General features: G+C 38.3%; 2 long non-coding RNA genes across 3 annotated transcripts in view; one reads left to right on the forward strand and one right to left on the reverse strand.

Moving 5' to 3' along the window:
* The window catches only part of LOC115264953 (uncharacterized), a 480170-nt gene that overhangs the window by 25878 nt on the left and 432061 nt on the right, over positions 1-22231 (forward strand). For both annotated transcript variants that reach the window (XR_009997626.1, XR_009997625.1), the window contains exon 2: positions 1577-2751. This is a non-coding gene — a long non-coding RNA (uncharacterized LOC115264953). The remainder of the gene's footprint in view (positions 1-1576; positions 2752-22231) is intronic.
* On the reverse strand, positions 20808-21216 carry LOC134286997 (uncharacterized). Its single transcript, XR_009996943.1, has 2 exons — positions 21137-21216; positions 20808-21076 (listed from the first exon to the last, which is right to left on the reverse strand). It is a non-coding gene; the product is annotated as an uncharacterized LOC134286997 (long non-coding RNA).

A 22231-nucleotide genomic window follows, 5' to 3' on the forward strand; every position in this document is an offset into this window, starting at 1 on the left:
CACAATTACGAACCAAAACAAACTGAAAACGTCAAACTGTGCAAGTTTACAAGAAGTTCCAAGTAAACTTATTTTGAACTTTGTAGTTAATACGGCTTTAAAACATGTGTCTCGCTGTGAATTTCAAGTTCAGAGAAAGTTTAAACGCAAACCTGCTTGGACCTTAATAAATTAAATCAGTACTTTGAGTAACATCTAGCAGTGCTCAACAACTCATACGCCGGGTTTCATCGAGAAGGAACCAAGTTCAAGTCTCAGTGAGTGAATAACATCAAAAATGTAAAAGACATTAATCAAATTGGATGCCACATGTACTATTGTTTCTTAACAATGAATAACTTTTGAGGTCTATTTTACTTTTTCAAATTTCATCAAAGCTTTTTTTTTTTATCTGAATAGCGTTCCTTACAGCGGCACAAGTGTACTTTTAGTGAACTTAAGTTCGGTTAATTACTTAAAAAGCTGTGCATCTTCCTTCGAACAGCTGATTAAGCCAAGACATACTGTTCTATCCGAACTTGTGGTTGCTGCGAAGAAATTGCCAAAGAAGGCATTGTCTAATATATTACAGGAGAATCTCCCAAAGGCATTACTTAAGAAATTCCCAAATAAATTGCCAAACAAATTGCAAAGGCATTCCATAAAGAATTTACAAGAAAAGGGATGTGAAATCTCAAAGAATTACTGAAGGAATTGTCAAACAAATTACTGGAAAAAAGGAATTGTTAAAAAATTGGGAGACAAGAGTATGTATGTATGACCTTAGGTTGATAAACTTTATAATTCAAAATACAAGGTATGGCTGAACGTGGCACAAATGTCCCAAATGGAGGATAACGTGCCTCTGGAGCCGGCCTTCTGATGGCTGAACGTAGCTTTCTGTAATATTAAGATCCAGATACTTTTCATATTTTGTCTACGTGAGATCCCATAGTGCTGCCGTACCCTTCAGCTGTAACTGCCCTATTAAGGCAATGGTGTCATCGTAGTCAGATTACTCCGTACACTATTAATTAGACGAAACGAGCAACTGATCTACGGCAATAACCACGTGGTTCAAAACGTTTACGGAGTTTTCGTTTTCTTGCGTTGGTTGTGTTCGCGCACCTCATCCGCTGGAACTGTCTAGCAGCTAGCCGCCAACGAGTTACTCAATCTATCTATCTTACCGCCAAGCGACTGACTAATCTCGGTACGCTTGATCTACTTCGAACTTCAAGTGCACGCGAAATAACGTAAACAATCTGTATAGTCGGAGTGGCGTTTCTATACATATTTTTTGCCATCTGTTGCATCACTATAAAGAACTGCAAGTCGTCGCCGTCGCCGTTGTTGTTTGTTGTCGTAGATGACGTTTGTGTAGTTCTACTGCTACGCAAGAAGGCAAGAACCTGAATGGATGTCAGGCCAGCGACCTTCTCCATTTGATGCAAATATGGTTCATTGTAACGGATGCAATTACGCGTATTCTATTTTATAATTTTGCATTCTAATTCGCATTGTTCAATTTCTTGTCGCGTAGTATTCGCTTATTTATTATTAATTCACCCATATTTTGTTTTCGTTTTCATTTCAGTGTAAGCTATCGCCCGATTAACGCGACGACAGTTGATTGAAGGGGAACTCCGACCGAACTCGTCATTGGAAGTGCTAGACAAAGAGTTTAACTACCTAATTCGGTGCGATTTTCATTCCGCGGAAAACTTCTCGTGGCAGCTGTTGGAAGTTTTGAAGAAAGCGTGACTACCGAATTGTTGAAATTGAATTGTGGGCTCGTTCTCAGCTGAAAGTTGCGCGGTTGGTTTACGTGTTGTATTGGTTGTTCTAAAAGTGGCCGGTTTTTTTTTAAATTCGCTGCAACAGCAACAGCAGTCAGTGCTCGTTTCGTGTGCTAAGTGAAACGAGAAAACGTGATTGTGTGTGAAGGAGTATCATAAAAGTTAATTGTGATCGAAATTACGCTAACACACTTTGTTGCTTGGCGGCTGCGGGAAATTGGTACATATCTCTCCGTCGAAGGCTGAATTTCCGTCGAGCGTTCTCTTTGGATGCTAGCGAGTCAGTGTGGGGTGGTAGTTAGAAGAAAAAAGCTCACCGCGGGTACGTGTGTGACGGAAAGCCGCCGAAGTGGGTGCAAAGCCGAGTGTGAACGTTGTTGGTTGGCTGGAAAATATCGCACCAGAGGAAAGGCACGGCAATAGTAAGCGGAAAAGCATTTACCGGTGCACCGAGAGTAGAAATCTGGGCCCCTTACCTGTTTTGCTCATTTCTGAAAGAATGTCAGTGGAATGAAGTAGTGTGAATGTTTGCTTGATTTTCACGCAACGGTGAGCTGAAGAGAGAAGACGTGGGGCTTGAAGAAAAATCAACAACAAAAGAAGCATATTTTTGCATGGATTTTTCGCAGTCCAACGAGTGCAGTATAAGTGCTGCTGGCCTCAGTGGAGCTTAAACCATCGACCACAGAGCTGGATGAGATAATCACGACGGATACACTCTTACCATATACATCGCCCAGGGAGAGAAGAAAAAAATCGAAAATAAAACAAATATTCCAGTAACATACGTACACACCCCACTTGCGACCGGGAGAAAAATAAAAGCAGTTTAGCAGAACGAAGAAAAAATTGTACGCACTTTACCTAGCCTATTTATACACAGAGCACACGTATCGCCCCGAAGCGAACCATTTTGCCGGGCTGATAGAGCGATAAATATTGGATTAGTTCGGGAATTACAACACGCTGAGAGGTAAGTTCGATCCATATCATGAAACTGTAGGTATGCAAAACGTGAGGCGGATAACTCTAAACCGGGGGCCAATATGCCGGTTGGTTTATTTGTTGCTGCTATCGATGAATTTGGAATCTGCTTTAGCAATACTTGCGAACCCCTGGTTAATATGTTTCTTAGTTGATATCGGGCGGAAGTCAATGTGTTTATATCACGTGGGTTAAATCGTTGCACGTGGGCTTGCAGCTTCTCTCGTAGTTCCGTTGATTGTTCTCATATTTGCAGTTTTTTTTTCAGAGCGGGCGAAGGTAAAACACTGAATAAAACCTTTTCTGATTGCGAGTCAAAGATTAGAATTAATAAACAGCTGACGGGCCAGAAACATGTTTTTTTCAAAAGGAGTTCTCAGTCCAATATGATAGATTAAGTAGGTTCTAAGCTTTTTAGTGTTTTAATCTCAGATTCTCTTTGAAGTTCTAAAGCTTCCTGTAAGGTTTTGAGTTTCCTGAAAGCTGTGTTTTACGCTTGCAGTATGTTCTTTTAAATACTTCCATAACAATATTCAATTGAAATATTTCTTTCAAAGTCTTAGGAGATGTATGTAAACCACTTACATCAAATTTTGGCGATCTCAGATGACCATTATATCAATGACAACTTCTTCAGCCTTAAATGGACTTACACCAAGCTTGCTGCAGGCCGTACATTGGGCAGCCCTACTCTAAGTAGAATATGGAATAAGTTCTATACAAAATAAAAAACATTTTTTGGAGGTCTATATCTTTGGTGGTTATTAGCCAAAATTTTTCCACAGAACTAAAAATTACCTGTGTTATTGATTTCTATTTCGTTCAAGCAATTTCATTGCTGTTTTGTTATTGAGTTTGCTTTTTGCGTTATGAGTATAGATATTCACTTTTTTATTTTCTAAATGGAACCATATAAATTGCTTGAACTAAATTTTAGTGGATATTAACATACAGGTCATTTTTAGTTCCGTTTCAAATTCCCTGATTTATTGATTCATAGACTCCAAACACCGAGAAAATGTTTACTTTTTACTTTCTAATACTGTATATTACTGCAGTGTAATCTACCATGCTTACCAATATTTTCCCAGCAAACCATAGATCGTATGAGAATGTTAATTTCAAATTGTATTAGATTCAATAGATTCAATATTAGTTTGAGTCGTTTAAGGCGCCCGCAATTTCAACCAATTTGGTTTTGCATCTTATACAACCACAACTTCATATGTACATTTATATAACTTCAGATTGACATTATATTACAACTTCTGTTGCACTTGTTGTGACTGTTTTGTAATCTAGAATTCGATATTTTATCTGAGTTCATGTTTGTAAATATGAAGTCATACGGGGGAAGATCTCATTGCAGTGACGATCGAAGTGAAAATTAAGTGTTTTTAAAAGATATGTTTTTCATGGTACGATAATTTACTCGTCACGTCAGATAAAATTCAACTCCCGACTTAAATACTTGTTTGGCTGCAACTTTGCTCTACAACTGCGCTGGAAAATCATGGAGCAGCATTTTCTTTTGTGTTAGGCGAAGTTACTACATTGCTGCAATTACTCCAGACGATCAAATGTTGTTAATCGGTGAAAACTGAAATAAATCATATTTGAAGATTTTGTATCGATTTGCAATAGTTCAGAAAATTTCGTATTTTAATGTATAACTTTGCTTATACCTAGTTTTTAGCCGCAGCCTTAAAATTTGAGAGAATCATGTAGGTATAGAATACTTATTAACCTTCCTTTTGCATCACATTGGGAACAGCTCGCTGGCGTAGTGTATGGATTACTATGGACTAATGCCAAAGGAGGGTTAACTTACTGGTTACTTTCTTTCACTTCAATTTGTGTAGAATTGGGAATTTATCCCTACAAGTTCCGGTTATGGGTCGCTTGAGACGACAAGTATCTACTAAGTAACCCCTTGACCAGTCCTTAAATCCTACAAAAATGTGAGCAAAGGAATATCATGCGTGGCCGTTATCTGACCTTGTGTTCTCTTTTTGGTTCTATGAATATTATGCTCACTTGTTGTTCATTCGGAAGCCGTGTGATATGACCAGCCCATGGTAGTCTGCCGTGTTTTACATAAACAATATCTATTCAGTTTATAACATAACTGAAACAAGTAAAACAAAAATGTACATGCACGATTTCCATAAACATAGTCCATTAATGGTCTATGTTTATTACATAATATCATTACCTTTTTGTGTATGTACAATATCTTTGGTACAGTTACTAATTCTTGCTTCATATTTTACAGAAAAACTTTGAAATACAACTGAAGCAATACTCGACTCTTTGATTGGGACGTAACTTAAATTAGCCGAGCGAAACACACATATCGCAGAAGAGTCACGATAGCATAGGTTTTCGTTGCGCAGGAGTCACTGAGACTTACTTCTAAAAAATACATACTTGCTAAAAGTAAACCTGTGCTGTCGTGACTCATACGAACAGGTACCGTAATCCGGGGTAACATTGATCAGAATTTTCGATCTTTCTTGAATAATTCTCTTGTTAAAGCAAATGTTACATGTTTTATATTTTTAAAACAAGTACTGGCCCTCTGATAATGTGTTAAGCTACTCGAAAAAGTATTGTAAAACTTTTAAACATGTTCAAATAGACTTTTTAATCTAATTTTTGATTTTGTTGATTTGGGGTTACATTGATCACGTCAGTGATCAATGTTTGTTTGTGTTGAAAATACCCTTACTCACTGAATTCGGGGTCGCTGATTTCGAATATGTTGTCCAAATTCTTACAAGTAATGTACTTTTTGAGTTATTTTAAGATTAAAATCCTCCAAACCGCGAATAACGCCTAAAGGTAGGCTATGGCTGACGGATTTGATAGCTTATTTTTAATAAATCGTATATTTTACTGAAAAAGAGCATTTTCATAAAAGATTTGTTCAATCAATCCAACTTTAGGATATCATATTGAAGTAATACAGTGATTTTGAACCTCATATTGTACCTAGTATTCATGCCATGCATGAATGTTTGACCATGTATCTCATTGCATTACGAAACATCGTTATGGAAAAATCGATTCATTTCGATGTTTATGAAATTCAATTTTCTAGAATTACATGTCATTTAATAGCTAAATAATAGCACATTACGATATACCATTCGATAGCAGAAACTGATTCAAAATAAAATGCTTGTTTGAACATTTCGTAAGGTCGGTCAAGCCGATCAATGTTACCCCGCTGATCAATGATAAGGTACACCGGGGCAAGTTGAAACGGGTGGGGCAAGATGAAACAGCGGGATAACATTATGTTTTCCAATGAAAATAAACAGTTTAATTGCCATAACACATGGTTTTTGATTCAAACAATCTTTTAGCGAAGAAAGAATTTCCAAATTGTTTTGAAATCTATTTCAAAACTTCGTGTTTCATCTTGCCCCACCCGTTTCAACTTGCCCCGGTGTACCTTACCTCGTTTTATGGTATGTCACGAAGCTGATTTTTTTTAAGTTTCTCAGGAAAAGTGGTAATTTTATGTGCACAATTTTATCACCCAACTCTGGTAGTCAAGATCGTTTTCATACCAGCCTCCAAATTATTTATATTTTCCCAAATTTCCCATCCTGCAACAGTTAGTGATTGACACAGTGGTAGGGTGTTAAATTAGTAATCTGCAGGTCGGAAACTCTAGGCTTGCAAAATTTATGTTCTTACAACTGTGCAATATTCCAGCTCGATCAGATAAGAGACCGTTTGTAAACCACGTAAACCACATTTTGAGGATCTCATTTGTGTTGGGTCCGAGTGCGTAGACTTTGGCCAAAACACCAACCTTCTCCTTAAAAAGATTCCTTGAAACGTCAAAAATCCTTTAAACCCTTGAAACGCCTTGCAACTCCTCTGAAAATCTCCTGAAACTTTTTAGAAGGCTCTTCAAATCCTCCTATCTGAATCCATAAACCCTTTCGAAACCCTAGTGAAAGCCCCTGAGAAGCTTTGAATCGCCTTGAAACTATCCCACCATATCTACCGCGTATTTCTTGCATTCTCGACACCGCAACTGCCGCAAGTAGCTCACTCTAGCTCGAATCTATTGCCAAGCTATTCATCATCATACGCCGTTCTTCTTTCTGATCCAGTTCCAACCTGTGTTGGAATTTGATGAGATCACATTTTCAACCCCAACCCGACTTCGGTTTCGCTTGTACTCAAGTTTGTTTGACGTAGTTTGTTTACACATTTTTCGCCAATCCAGTTCAAACCCAGGTTAAAAAAGTGAAACGGCATTAGACAACGCCATACTTACCCTTCCGCAGGAGTATTCCACGTTTCTACTGAAGTTCAGCTTATCAACGATTATGACATTCAGCTACTTTAGTGATCGTGCATCCGCCCACGGATGGTGACTGCTGCCCCTTGCTCGGGCTTACTACCACCACTTTCGTTTTGTGGTGTGAGAGTTCCAGCTGTCTCCCGTAAACTCACCGTTACTTAATACGCCGCGTTCCATAATACCGAGCTCAGGATTTAACCCTGGGGAAGTGAGGAAGCAACTCTCTTGTAGCAAGCATCAACCCTTATCCGGGACTCCTAGGTGTTCTATGGCGCTATCGATGGTGGCCCAGTTGTTGACCAACAACCGCGTACGTTTGCTTGTTTCGAATCGCTATGTCGACTATTCTGGTCACTGCAGTCATGACCAAATAGCGTCCATTGTCGATCGACCCTTCCGAAAGCCGAACTGGTTATCCGAGAACCCAGAGCTATCTGTCCTTTCGGGAAAGACCGTCAAGCTCGACAGAATGATCCGCTCCAACAACTTCCCGGCAAGATCCAGATTAGGGTGGCCCACACTTATATGAAAAACAAAAATTTCGAAAAATACCAAGTCTTACTTCCTGAATCAGTTGTTTTGGACTCCCAGAATCTACGTTCAAAATTTGAGCAAAATCGGTTGAGTCTAAGGGGGCGCTCAAAACGCTTGAAGTTTGTATGGGAAAACTTGGCCAAATGTATGCAGAAATTTTAAGTTTTGGAATTTTGTCGCTAGGTGGCGCTGTAAGTGTTCAATAATCAAACCCTTTGGTATTATTGTAGGTGACTATATGCCAGAGAACTTTGTCGAAGACCGCGAAGTGATCCGACGGCTGTGAAAAAAGTTATACCCTAGGCAAAGTGAGGCAAAGTATTGAGATTTCATTATTGATATTATTCCTTTACATGTGTTGGAAAAATAATAATAAAGTTTATCCTCACTTTTCATAGGGTATAATTTTTTTCACAGACGTTGGATCACTTTGCGGTCTTCGACAAAGTTGTTTGGCATATAGTTACCTACAATAATACCAAAGGGTTTGATTATTGAACGCTTACAGCGCCACCTAGCGGCAAAATTCGAAAACTTAAAATTTCTGCATACATTTGGCCAAGTTTTCCCATACAAACTTCAAGCGTTTTGAGCGCCCCCTTAGGCTCAACCGATTTTGCTCAAATTTTGAACGTAGCTTCTGGGAGTCCAATACAACTGATTGAGGAGGTAAGACTTGGCATTTTTCGAAATTTTTGTTTTTCATATAAGTGTGGGCCACCTTAATCCAGATTATCTTTACGCTGGTGTGTCGCCAGGTGGGTTCGCTTGTTTGGGCAGTAGAACCTTTGTATTTTTCACTTCTCCGGAAATTCTGAACATGCCATGGCGAGCCACGATGGCCGCTTTAATGGCTACTGTCGGAATACCATCCAGACCCTGTGCCTTGTTCACCTTGAGTGTCTTTGTGGCATCCTCGCTTTGTCCGATTTCGGCATAGGAAACGGGAGACCATGGTAATATTTCGTGAAAGTTTCCACAATCTCCCGCAGCATCTCATGGGAGCGTTTCGCGGTGGGAGGCCACCAAAGGGTTAGCACAGACCCTTATGGGGACTGAGCACAGAACCGGATCAGCGCCAAGAACGAGTGTTCATCTGAACCTATTTCCACTCAGCTAGTTGCCTAAGCAGGATACATTTCGGGAATAAGTTTTGTGTTGCTCCTAGCGGCGAATGATCATTGAGGAGGGGAAAGAATGTTAGTGTGACGTGCGTTGCTTACTGGAAAGCAGCTTTTCCACGTCTGTCGCGGTAAGGAGTTTTTGTTGGGTCACGAGGAAAAGTTATTTGTATTCATTTTGGTATGTAATGTGATTTATGCAACCTTTATTTGAATCAAAACACTACTCATTTTGACTAAAATATTGCACATATCGACACCGAAGAAAACGAACCATTCAAATTATGTCGTAAACGGGTCCCGCTTGCCCGAGCCTTTTGTTTGTACACTAAGGTCTTTTTTAACACGAAAGATACGTACCATGTAAAAAACCGTGTTAATTCGCGAAACAGTGCAAAAAAAGGCGTTAATTCGCGAAACCGTGTAAAAAACCGTATTAATTTGAGAAACCGTGTGAAAAAATACCGGACTAATTCGGGAACCAGTGCAAAAAAAAAACTGAGGGAGATTCGAAAATATTTGAAATGTCCTCACGTTCTGATATCCGAGTAGGGTAGTTGTAAGGGTTCAATCTAGGGGTTAGTGGGGAAGGGGACAAGGGATGAGTTATGGGGAGCAGAGTGCATACTGTTTCCAAGGAAGATCGCAGAGGATGTTTTGGTGTGTTAAGGACTGTTTAGACGGACGAAGCAAAGGATCAAGGAGACTGTCAACACTCCACAGGTCCGTGGAGCAAGGTGGTGTAGAGAAAGATGTTCCAGGACACCCAAGAACTTTTGTGAGTGAAGACTTTTATATCTACGAGCGTAATCGATTGATTGTTGTTATATTACTTATACGTACTGTGCAACTTCCGCGAGTTAAGGCCTTGAGATCTACAAGCGTACTCAATAGATTATTCTAACACGACTGATGCGTTGCAACATGCTACAGATCCATGATAGAGAACTACTTTCCAAAGATGACCTAGGTCCTCCAAGAACTCCCATGAGTAAAGGCCTTAAGATCTATAAGCGTAATCAATGGTTTGTTGTTATATTACTGATACGTTGTAACATCCTACAGGTCCATGAACCATTTTTCTGTAAGGAACTTATTCCCATAGATGTTCTAGGTCTTCCAAGAACTTCCACGAGTAAAGACCTGAAGGTCTACAAGCGTTATCAATGGTTTGTTGTCACATTACTGATGCAGTGTAACACCCTACAGGTCCATTAAGCATTGTGCTGTAGAGAATTCATTTCCAAAGATATGTTTGGTCTTTCATGAACTTGTGCGAATTAAGGCCTTAAGATCTACAAGCGTAATCAATGGGTTGTTCTTATATGACTGATACGGAGTAGCATTCTACAGGTCCATGGTGCATGGTTCAAGAACTACTTTCCAAAGATGATCTAGATCCTCCAAGAACTCACAGGAGTGAAGGGTTTAAGATCTACAAGCGTATTCAATGGATTATTCTTACATGACTGATACGATGCAACATCCTACAGATCCATGGAGCATGATTCTGTAGAGAACTACTTTCCAAAGATGATCTAGGTCCTCCAAGAACTCCCACGAATAAAGGCCTTGAGAACTATAAGCGTAATCAATGGTTTGTTGTTACATTTCTGATACGGTGTAACATCCTACAGGTCCATGAACTATTTTTCTGTACAGAAGTAGTTCCCATAGATGTCCTCCAAGAACTTCCACGAATAAAAACCTGAAGATCTACAAGCGTTATCAATGGTTCATTGCCACATTACTGATACAGTATAGCGTCCTAAAGGCCTTTACTCGCGGAAGTTCCTAGATGCCCTAGAATATCCTGGAACAAAATTCTTTTCAGAACTATGCTCCATGAATCTGCAGTTACACCGTATCAGTAATGTATCAAAAATCCATGTATTACGCTTGAAGATCTTACATTCTTTATTCGCGGAAACTCTTGGATGACCTAGAACATATTTGCGAGATACTTTTCTACAGAAGCATGCTCCATGGATGGCACAAATTTCCCAAATGGAGGAGAACGTGCCTCTAGAGCCGACCTACTGATGCTCCATGGATCTGTAGGATGTTACACCGCATCAGTAATATAACAACAATTAATTGATTACGCTCGTACATTTTCAGGCCTGTACTCGCGGAAGTTCTTAGAGGTCCTAGAATATCTTTGAAAAGTATTTCTCTACAGAACTATGCTCTAAGGACCTGTAGGATGTTGCACCGTATCAGTAATGTAACTAAAATCCATCGATTACGCTTGTAGATCTTAACCCTTCAGTGCGCGCGCTGTTGTAAAAAGTACAAACATATAGTACAAACTACCAAAAAACCTCGCTTTTCATACACAGCGCGAGTGCGGTGCAGTTTCGGTTGCTTGATGGCGCGCGTCCTGGAAGGTTAAGGCGCTTTCCCGCGAAAGTCCTTGGATAACCTAAGTTTTGGGATAACCTAGAACATCTTTTAATTTGTTCTTAACAGAACCATACTCCAGGAATCACCTTTAGGAAAACCCGCATTTAACCCCTCCTAGTCCCCCATGTATTAACCCCCCACACCTCCACACATCCCTTTCCTACAGCCCTCTTACATCATCATCTACCTTCACCTTATACCACTCTTCAACCCCCTTGTTAACCCATTCTCATAAATCTCCTTTCATCCTTTTAGTAAGAGATCGCTTTTGGACACTTAGCGCGAGAAAGTTGAAAAATCCCTGTTATTTCGCGAATCAGTGTAAAAAACCGTGTTAATTTGCGAAACCGTGTTGAAAAACGTGTAAAAAAGACCTTAGTGTACTCATTTTCTGCTCCCTAGTTGAGTAGAGATATAAAAGTATTTATTTTTAATGGAAATTAAGCTTGAAATATTTCCAAGGTCTTCTTAATATCACATTTTTATCATTGTAAATGTATCACTAACTTTCGTACAAAAAATGTCTAATCAAGGGAGCTGCTGGCTCTTGGTTCCTCCTCTAGCTACGCCTGTGGGAAACACCTAAATTCGTATAGACATAACCAGATTTTATGCGTGAGTTTCAAACAGAGTGTTAACATAACATAAAGCGACCAAGACCTCAAACTTTTCACGTGTCGTTAAACGTTTCTCTTCATATGGCGAAGGCGCAATGTAATGTCCCACTAAGCAAAAACAAAAGTGTTTCTTTAGGACATGGCTGAACCTACTTAAAGATAAAAGTATAAGCTATGATCTAACGCTACGACGCGACCTGTGTGCCGCGTTGCTGCCGCCATCGCCGGTAGGAACTTCGCGCACCGAGTTGGATATCTTTGTCAATGAAAACCGAACAAGGCAACTGACGGCTGACGGCGGTATGAAGTAATTGCTTCAATTTGCTGAAATCATTGTCAATGGCAAACGGCGCGACAAACGTACGCATCGCAAAAGACGCATTCATGCCAACACCCCACCGATCAAGATCCGATGGACAGCGCCGCCGTCGCTGTCTTATGCATTTGCTACCTATTGTTGGTCACGATTCAATTGAACCGAGTGTGGTGGATGAGGCGGTGATCGTCAAATACGATACTGCGGACCTCATCCGCTCGCTGGCTTTCTGGCGCAGTTACGCATGGTCACATAGGGGCATTTGGTCATTCTTGTCGGTAAAATGTGGAGTACCGGTAACTTCATTGAGATTTGGGGTGTTCTTTAGAAAGTATTCTAACAAAATGCTGAGCAACCTTCTTTAAAAAATAGAAATGAAGATTATTAGATTAGTTCTCAATGTGTTTATCGAAGTACGACTTCCACCTTTCGACTACCCAAATCCACCTTCCGGTTATCCGTCAAGGCACATTTGTCCGTATCCTTAGATACCAAGATTTTTTTTTGGTTTAAATCGCTTGATTTGCCACCAGTGTGCTAAAACTTACAAATTAATTCTTTTTGGGACAAGTCAGATTACTACTACCAAATTGATAAAGAAATAAAATGTTTTTGCCAACTGCATCGCACAAGCTCTCCTACTCAAGGCACTGGAAATCGGTGACAATCACACGTGCCCTTCAAGTCCCAACTCAGCTGTTTTGTGCGCTTAACTGAGCGATATGAATCATACTACACTGAAACCTCCATTAAGGTAATGAGTCGGGACTGCCTAAATAGAATTTTTACCTAAATGGATTCATTACCTAAATGGATTCAGTTTATTACCTAAATGGATTACAAGGTTGCAAAGAAGTTCAACAAGGAAGAGTTACTAGGAGATTTAAAGGAGATCATGCGGAGTTTCAGATGGCTTTCAAGGAGTTTCAGGAGGGGGTGGGTTTCAGGAGGGAAGGGGCTTCAGGGGCGTTTTCGGGGGTTTTGGAGGGTCTTAGATCAGAATTGTCATTCGAATGACTAGCTGGGCACGAAACACGACAAACTATGCGAAAAACTCTGCAAAATTCCGCCAGACTGAAAAATTATTGAATGTCGGGTCAAAGTCGGGTCAATTTTTATCGTTTGTTGGGCCATTGTTGGACCAACATCGAACAACTGTTGGGTCTATGTTGGGTTTGGTGGCCAAAATAAAAACAGGTGAATGCTAGGTTGATGTCGGGTTTGACGTCATCAATGCTGGAGCTGATATCAATTGAATGATGGAAGGTTGGTTGATTATCTCAATTTCAGCTGGAAATGACGCTGGATACTGACACTTTTCAACACTGCATGGAAGGGAGGGGGGGGGGGGTGTTCAGGGGGCAACATTGCATCCCCCTTCCCCCATACCCACCCCCTAACACCACTCACTACTTCTTTCCCATAAACCAATCTTATACCTAATCTTAAGTACTCTAACTGGTCTGAACACAATCAAATTCCATTTAGGTAACGTTACCTAAATGGAGGGACCTAAATAGATTTTACCTAAATGGATCCTACCTAAATGGAGGTTTGAGTGTACTCATTCAAATGTTTTACCAACGAGTGAACGCTCAATGTGACAACTAACCTACCGGTGTCATATCATAGCACGATTATACTCGCGTTTAAACGGATACAATGCGCCGCGGTAGGCCAGAAAGCAAACAGGTCATTAGAATAGCTTAACGTTGTGTTGTTGTAAGGAGGTAGGTTAAAGCCGGCGGTTGCAAGTGTATGGGATATATACGAAGGGCTTAGCCTACGAAAAGTTCATTACCGATTAGCCAAGAAGTCAAGTGATAGCGTTGAACTTGTAATTTAGTCCCAGTAAAATGCAACAAGAATAATTTTCTATGCAAATAATCTAGTCTACTTGCAATCCACTTATTGAAAATGCTTTGTGTATAACAGCTTGCCATCGAACTGGTAGATCCTACGATATTTTCGCAAAGAATTACCGGGTATGACAAAAAACAATCATACCGGGGTAACTATTGCTAAACAAGTCTAGTTTCCAAAGGCCTAAGTGATCTAAATATAGAATGTCATGGCTGAATTAGCATACGCCACTCACACCCGTCGATTAGCAAGACATCATTGTATCAGAGTTCGTACTGACCGGTACGGTGTCGTTAAAATGGTCCAGTTAGTCTCCAACCTAATTTTGGTATCCACTCCGTACCGTTTACTCTTTTTTTAAACCCCGCGCAACGCAAAGACCCCCAAAACTGGTTGGCGGAGAGATAAAGTTCACGATTAAATCAATTCAAGGTTAGCTTGCGTCCGATTCGTCTCTCGTGTGACCATTATAGATTAGCGCAGATAGGCTAAACCAGGTCTGGTGGGAAAACCAGTATTTTGCAGTGGTTTTATCGTTATTTTTTTACGAGCCCATCTAATTTTTGAAATATGTTTTAGGATCGGGTGTCTAGAAGGCTAGACGTGCCAAAAACAGCTGACCAGAGATATTTGGTTGTGTTTTGTAATCGCGGGGAAAACTGGTACATATGATGATAAAAATTGAGATATTCGGAAAGTTTATCTTACAGTAGTTGTCGTTGACATTGCACCGTGCTTGCATTTTGGGATTTTTTCTGTGTCATATCTTAACTTAAGACGAAGCCAATATTGTTGTAGCACATTCGCAGCCGAAAAAACTATGCCCGAACACGCGGAAAATTTAAAAAAAAATTTTTGAGAAGGTAATTTTAAAAGCTTCAATCGTAGAAATTTTTAGAATGCACTTTTTTTCGTTTCTGGGTTATGGCTAATTTTGTGTAACAATACCATATAATATAGAAGTTGAATCCAGGATTTCTTAATATAATCTTGTTGAATAGATTGGAATGGAACTTATAACATATAAAGGATAAAGGATTTACCAAATGTTATAAAAACGATATCACTTCTCGACAATCCGTCAATTCGGCATTTGAGTATTTGCGAGTGGCTCCACGGAGGAGTCTTGTTTCCACTATCGAAGGACATCGTAGCAGATACGCTATTGCATTGAGACAAAATAGCAGTTCACCTATGTATGGCTCTGCCAATAGGTGGTTTATTTTCTGAGCTCTCTTACTGTTTTTTAAAGTAGGCTTCATTTTCACTATTGACTTACGTAAGAGGTTGAAGTGTATGACTTGAATAAAATAACCAATTAGGAAGAAGCTTTCTCTCCAGCATTTGTATCACTGATGGACTATTTTAAAATCAGGGCTTGGCCAGATTCAAAACTCTTGGACCGAGTGAATTCAGTTCATCGGTGGATAAGTCCACTAGTGCCGTCATCGCTTTGTTTTCGAGTATGATGAATAGAGGAGTGAGATTACTAAAGACTCTCTGACTTTCAGGCTGCGGCTCATTTTTGAAAGTTGTGGAAAGCAGGATAAGTTCTTCTGAATTCAAACGACTTTAAGAAAGAAATCTCTGAGTGTGTGCCAAAAATATTCAAATTTAAAGGTGGTGCAAACGCCTTGAAGCTGAATTTTCGAGTAATTAAAAAATCCTTTCACTTTTTTAACCGATTTTCAATCTTTTTTCATATTGACACTTGAATAAGCTTGAAGAACACCAAATTGTTCTAAAGTCACGCAAAATATTAGTTTTTTAATATTTCATTAATTTTTGTCTTTTTACAAAAATCTTACCTTTGTAACCGTTTGACCAGTTTCAAATCTTTTAGAGTGCTTCTGTATTTTTTTTTGTTAAAAGAAGAAATACATATAAATAAAAGAAATAAAAAAAAACTCATATTTTACGTGACCCTCGATTTTATGTACATTTTACCTTGATTTTATGTATTTTTTTGTTAATGGTAAAGTTTTTAGTATCCAATCAGTTTAAAACATTTAGTTTTTATTATGGTGACTCATAATGCAAGAGTTTTTAGACTATGACACGCGGATCACATCATATCAATATTTTTTTTTATGGAGCATCCAAAATAGCGTCAAAGCATACCTCATGACATACTTAGTTTTATACATTGGCCTAATTCTCATACATCCCTTTTTGACATCAATTTCAATAAATATCTCACGCTTTGTCGATGATCGCGATGAGCGGAGTATATGGGGTGGTTCTCTGGCGATATTTTTTAACAAACTTTTCCGCAAAGCTTTCTTACAAACTTCTTTCGTAATTCCTTGTGATTTCCTCACCGTGAATTGTGAATTGCTTTTGGTAGTTGCCTTATACTATCTTGGCGTGTATTTCATTTCATTTATTTAGTTAACATCAAATTCATGATAAAACTGAATCAACAATTTGCCGCCATAATACTCGATTTGCAGCTGCAGCTCTCCAACGTCGGTCACGCCCAACACTCGCCAGATCACGCTCCACCTGGTCCGCCCATCATGCTCTCTGCGCTCCACGCCTTCTTGTACCAACCGGATGATTAGCAAACACCAACTTTGCAGGGTTGTTGTCCGACATTCTTGCAACATGCTTTGAAATTTCTAAAAAAATATGACTTCAAGGAATATCTGAAGGAATGTGAAGAAATCTTGGTAATTTCCTTAATAATCTATTGAAGATTTTTTTAAAGCAATCCTTAGAGAAAAATCATTAGAGTTCTGATGCATCCGTGAGTCATTTTCTAAAAAAATGATGGAGTATTTTTGAGAAAATTTATGGAAGGGTTTCTAGATGAATGCTTTGAAAATTTTCTAGAGGAATCTCTATGAAAAAAAATCTGAACACATTCGTAGATACATTTTTGGAGCAACGGGATGAATGACCCATAAAAGGTTAAAATCCCTGGTAATAAACAAACAAACAACATTTTTGGAGCAAGTTATACAAGGTTTTTTGAAAGGAATTCTTGAAGTATTTTCTAAAGGAATGCATGCAACATTTTCGGAAGCTATATACTACCCGCCAATAATATGAAATCGTTGCAATATACAGTATTGCAGCACGCAAAAAGTTTTGCATCACCCGAAATAAGGAGGAAAAATGAAGTAAACCTAGAACCAATTAGGTTGTGGGTACGAGTTGATTTTTCAAAGAGAATTAGGGGGTCATAAATGATTAATGCCTCAAAGTCCTAAAATAATCACATTTTTGGGTGATGCAAAACTTTTTTTGGGTCCTGCAATATTCAGTAAGAGTGTTGCAATATGCGACTCCATATTTATGGCGAGTAGTGTACTTGTAAAACTTTTTTAAGGAGTTTTTGGAGGAATTTCTGGAGGACATTCTGAAGTCTAAATAAATCTAAGATTTTGTGAAAGAATATCCGACTGAATTGCTTTAGAATTTCCGGGATATTTTTTTTTAAAATAAATCTACGAGGAGTTTTCGAAGAAGTTCCAGAAACAATTTCTTTGAGAATCCTTGGGAGATTTTTTCAGGAGTTGTGAAAGATTTTTTAAACAAATCGTAGGATGCATTTCAGCATGGGCCCATGAAGGAATTTTTTTTCAATATAATGGTTGGAGAACTTTGTAAAGAAATCTCAGGAGGAAAATCTGGAGAAATTATTAGTCGAATTTATAAGCCATGGAACATTTACTGAGAGAATCGAAGGAATCTCATCAGAAAATTTGCGAATGCAATTCAATTTGTTTTTTCAAAAGCGTCCCTGGAGGAATTTTTGAAGAAATCCCAGAGAATTTTCTGACAGACATTTAGATCTTCAAAAAAAATCTCTGGAACAATTTCTAAAGCATACTTCGGAGAAAGTTTTGGAATAAATACTTGGAAAATCGTTTGAGAGAATGCTTAGAGGAATTTCCGAAGGATTTCTCAAGAAAAATAATTCTAGGAAAATCCCAAAAAATAAGCTAAATCTCTGAAGGATTTTTTAAAGATATCCAAGGAGAAATTTCTGCAGAAACTCATATACATCTTCCTTGTTTCTTCAGGAATCTCTAGTAGAGTTTGTGGAGAAATTGATTACGAACGCTAAGAAACGATATTGGAATGCAAGAATATCGCGAATCGATTCTGTTAAAGATCTATGGAAGAATTTAAATTCATTGAATGTTACCAAGAGAAATGATAATTTTTTGGTTGATGCAACTCCAAATGACGTTAACTGTCATTTTTCCAGAAATTTTAGCACAAATGCACTATCTGCTCCAGAAGAGAACAATCATGTATGTACATCATCTTTCAGGTTTAACGAACTTGAAGATTGTCATATAGTTAACGGAATTCATGATGTTAAATCAAACGCTGTTGGTCTCGACGAAATTCCTCTGAAATTTATAAAAATGATACTCCCACTAGTTTTGAAACCTTTAAAACACATTTTTAATAGTATAATCATGAGCGGAATTTACCCGAAAGCATGGAAACATTCCAAGATAATTCCAATAAAGAAGAAATCGACAGTGAGCTCTTTGGAAAACCTGCGACCTATCAGTATTTTGAGTGCACTATCCAAGGTTTTTGGGAAATTGTTGAAAAATCAGTATCAATCGGGTTATAAAGACACTACACCGTCTTTAGCCTGAGGCTGTACAGACTGAACATCACCAACACGAGACAACGGACAACACACATAACACCCAGTGGCCCAATGGAGAATTTTCCGTTTGACGAAAAGTTTTCCCCGACTGGAGTGGGAATCGAACCCGCACTCCGAGGCATACGAAACGCCTGGACGACTGACGCCGCTAACCGCACGGCCACGAAGCCCACAAGTTATCGAAAAGGACATAGCATCAAAACAGCAATGATAAAAGTGTGTGATGACATAGGAGTTGTTCTAGATAAAGGAGGATCTACTGTCCTCTTTTTGCTTGACTTTTCTAAAGCATTTGATACTATCTCTCACAATAAATTATGCAAAAAATTAGAACAATAGTTTGGCTTTAGTTACGATGCAGTTTACCTTATTCGCTCATATCTGTCAGAAAGGACGCAAACTGTTTTCATAAATGGTAGTTTCTCTGAGTTTCTTCCAATAGTATCAGGAGTTCCACAAGGATCTGTACTAGGACCACTACTGTTTTCTATTTATATAAATGATTTGCCTTTAAGACTCAATGGATGCCAGATTCATTTATTTGCCCAAGTAACACAGAAAACATCTTGACAAATTTAAAAAATAAAGAATGTCTTATTTGGGTATTATAAGTGGCTGTGTAAACATCTTATGTTATAATCCGGTTTTAATTATGTTATGTAATAACAAACTGATGGAATGGTCTTCAGTTTTTCGATGGTTATAATTGTGTTTAGGATATGTTGATTGCATGCCATTTTCATCAATAACCTACTTCTCAGATTTCGTGGAATATGAGCATTGCACTTCAGGTTTAACATGTCGACAGGATGTATTCTTTATCAAGATGATGGAATCTGAATTAAGAAAGATTGCTTTGTGGTAAATTTGTTGACAGCACAAACCAATTCTTCATAAATCTTGATAGTGCAGTTTCCTTGACATCCTTGTCCAAAGCAAGTACGCACTGTAGAATCTGAATATATAACTATATGTAAAATTATGAGATAAAATCGTCAATATAAGACGCTTCACTTCATGGGCTTGAATTAGAGAGAGGTTATGTTGAGGTTCACAGCAATGACCCAGCTTTGGCAACTAAATTTCAGCTCATATTTTATCTGTTTGTATGACAACAACACAAACCCCTGTACTTACTACTGCCACTCACAATACTTTGCATATAAAATTCGCCCATATCTCTAATTAGATACATTTTAGTTAAAAGTTAACTGAAGTGGTAGATTTGGATCAAACAACAACAAATCTTCAACATTTTGACTTACAAACGTCATCATGGTTCATTAAGGTTCTATCCATGAATAAGTTTTGTTTGCGTGAAAATTACTACCGCGAGACAGTTATACAGCTTATCGGTGGAGTATGTTAAAAATATGTGCATAACATGTTATATAACCGTTATTACAATATTTTCCAATATACTTTGTTTGACTGTGGTTAAAAATCGTAGATTGAACGTTGTTTCAACTAATCAAGTTGCAAGAAGTATTTCCAAATTTGGATGTCACATTTTTTCCCAGTGACAGTACCGGCTAAAATGTTCAACCACATCTGATAATGAATTTGACAGATTTATTTCCACTGCATTTCTTTTCGTCTTATTTTACTGTTATGCTTCAAAAGGGACAGAGCCTGTTACTAAGCTTCGTGTTTTACGAACACTTTCACTTAAACAGTTGTAGAAATTGAAAAATGGGATATGTGGTATATTTGAATGATGTTCCGAAAACTTCTAAATGGCACTGTAGGCGACGAACTGCCATGTTGTTTCTGCATTGGGAATCAAAAAATGATCGCAAAATTTCTTGTTTTTTTTTTTGGTTTTGTATTGCATATATAGTTCAGTTCAATTACCATACTGTTGCATACCAAATTGACATGTGCTACCTTGTTATATAAATGCTTTTTTGCCGTTGTGATATTTTCAAATAACTCGATATCAACCAGAGCTTGCGGTTAGCAGTATTAATGTTTTGCGTAAGTTATATGGCTTACTTGATAGCTTGATTTTCACCGGTGCATGAGGTTTAAACAAATAAGTATTTTGCATGTTTCTCTTACTGACAGATAACCTGATTTAAACTAATTATTGTTTGAATGTACATAAAACGTTCCTCAGACGTCATTATTAGTTGTAGTAAACACGTCTGTTTCAGATTTGAACTAATACAACAGTGACATTTATTTCTCATCATCCAAAGCTCAGCCTACTACATCTCTCCTTAACTTTAAATAAAATTGAAATAGTGTGTAATGCGTTGAGTAATGACTGTATCGATGAAACCTATTATAATGTTATATGCAAGTACAATTGTTCACTAATGATTTATATACAGCTTGTGTTATCACTATATGCTATGCAAGGAAACTGATTTCGGAATATTGTATCGAAATAATTGATAACCGTCAGCTGACCTCTCCAGAAATTCGTGCTTGCAAAGCTGGCCTTTATCAGTATCATCCTTCAGGTTGGAACGGTAGTCTTGCGTACCTAGACGATTAAAGCATAAATCAGAAAAGTAATTATCAAAACAAAATGTCATTTCAATACTTATCCTTCCGCATTACTATTTTTTTTTCTTCATCATCCGGTGAACATCTTACCTCTGTTATTTCAAATAAACAGTTTTGGCCTTCTTATCGGAGATTTCGTATACCATTGATAATCTGCATCAAAGCCTAGAATAGTTGAAGTATTAAATATCAAGTATTATCCTTATATATTCCAGTATCCCTGTACCAGAAAATAAACTGAAGATCAATTTACTTCCTTTATTTATTGGTAGACTGGACTGCCAAATGGACTGAGATAACTCTCCTACATTTGGTCTTCTCTAATGCAGACTGAAACATCAAGGTTCCTTTGCGTTTCCCTTTATCATAGATGGACTGAAGTCTCACTTCCTTCATCTCATGATAGACAGGAATGCCAAATGGACTGAGAAGATTCTCCTACATCTGGTCTTTTCTTTTGCAGACTGAAACTCTAAGTTTCCTTTGCGTTTCCCTTTATCATAGATGGACTGAATTCTTAATTCCTTCATCTCATGATAGACTGGAATGCCAAATGGACTGAGAAGATTCTCCTACATCTGGTCTTTTCTTTTGCAGACTGAAACTCTAAGTTTCCTTTGCGTTTCCCTTTATCATAGATGGACTGAATTCTTAATTCCTTCATCTCATGATAGACTGGAATGCCAAATGGACTGAGAAGATTCTCCTACATCTGGTCTTTTCTTTTGCAGAGTGAAACTCTAAGTTTCCTTTGCGTTTCCCTTTATCATAGATGGACTGAATTCTCAATTCCTTCATCTCATGATAGACTGAATGCCAAATGGACTGAGAAGATTCTCCTACATCTGGTCTTTTCTTTTGCATTTCATTTTATCTCTTTTGTGGAAAACTTAATATTACGGCAAATGCACTAAGCCTGCTCCATATTTGGAAGAGAACGCTTTCGAATCAGTGTATGGAGAATTTACTAGGAATGACAATCCTTCCATTACTTGTTTCTTTTGTGCGCTCCAAGTTGGCAATAGGATAACATTATCCTCTTTATTTGGATTTCATTCCGATCAGAACATACGTAATGTTCTTTACGCATCGAGCTACGATTTAAACTAATGTTCCCTTCCCTGAATCAGCC

The sequence above is a fragment of the Aedes albopictus genome, chromosome 2 (assembly GCF_035046485.1).
Source record: "Aedes albopictus strain Foshan chromosome 2, AalbF5, whole genome shotgun sequence".
NCBI lineage: Eukaryota > Metazoa > Arthropoda > Insecta > Diptera > Culicidae > Aedes > Aedes albopictus.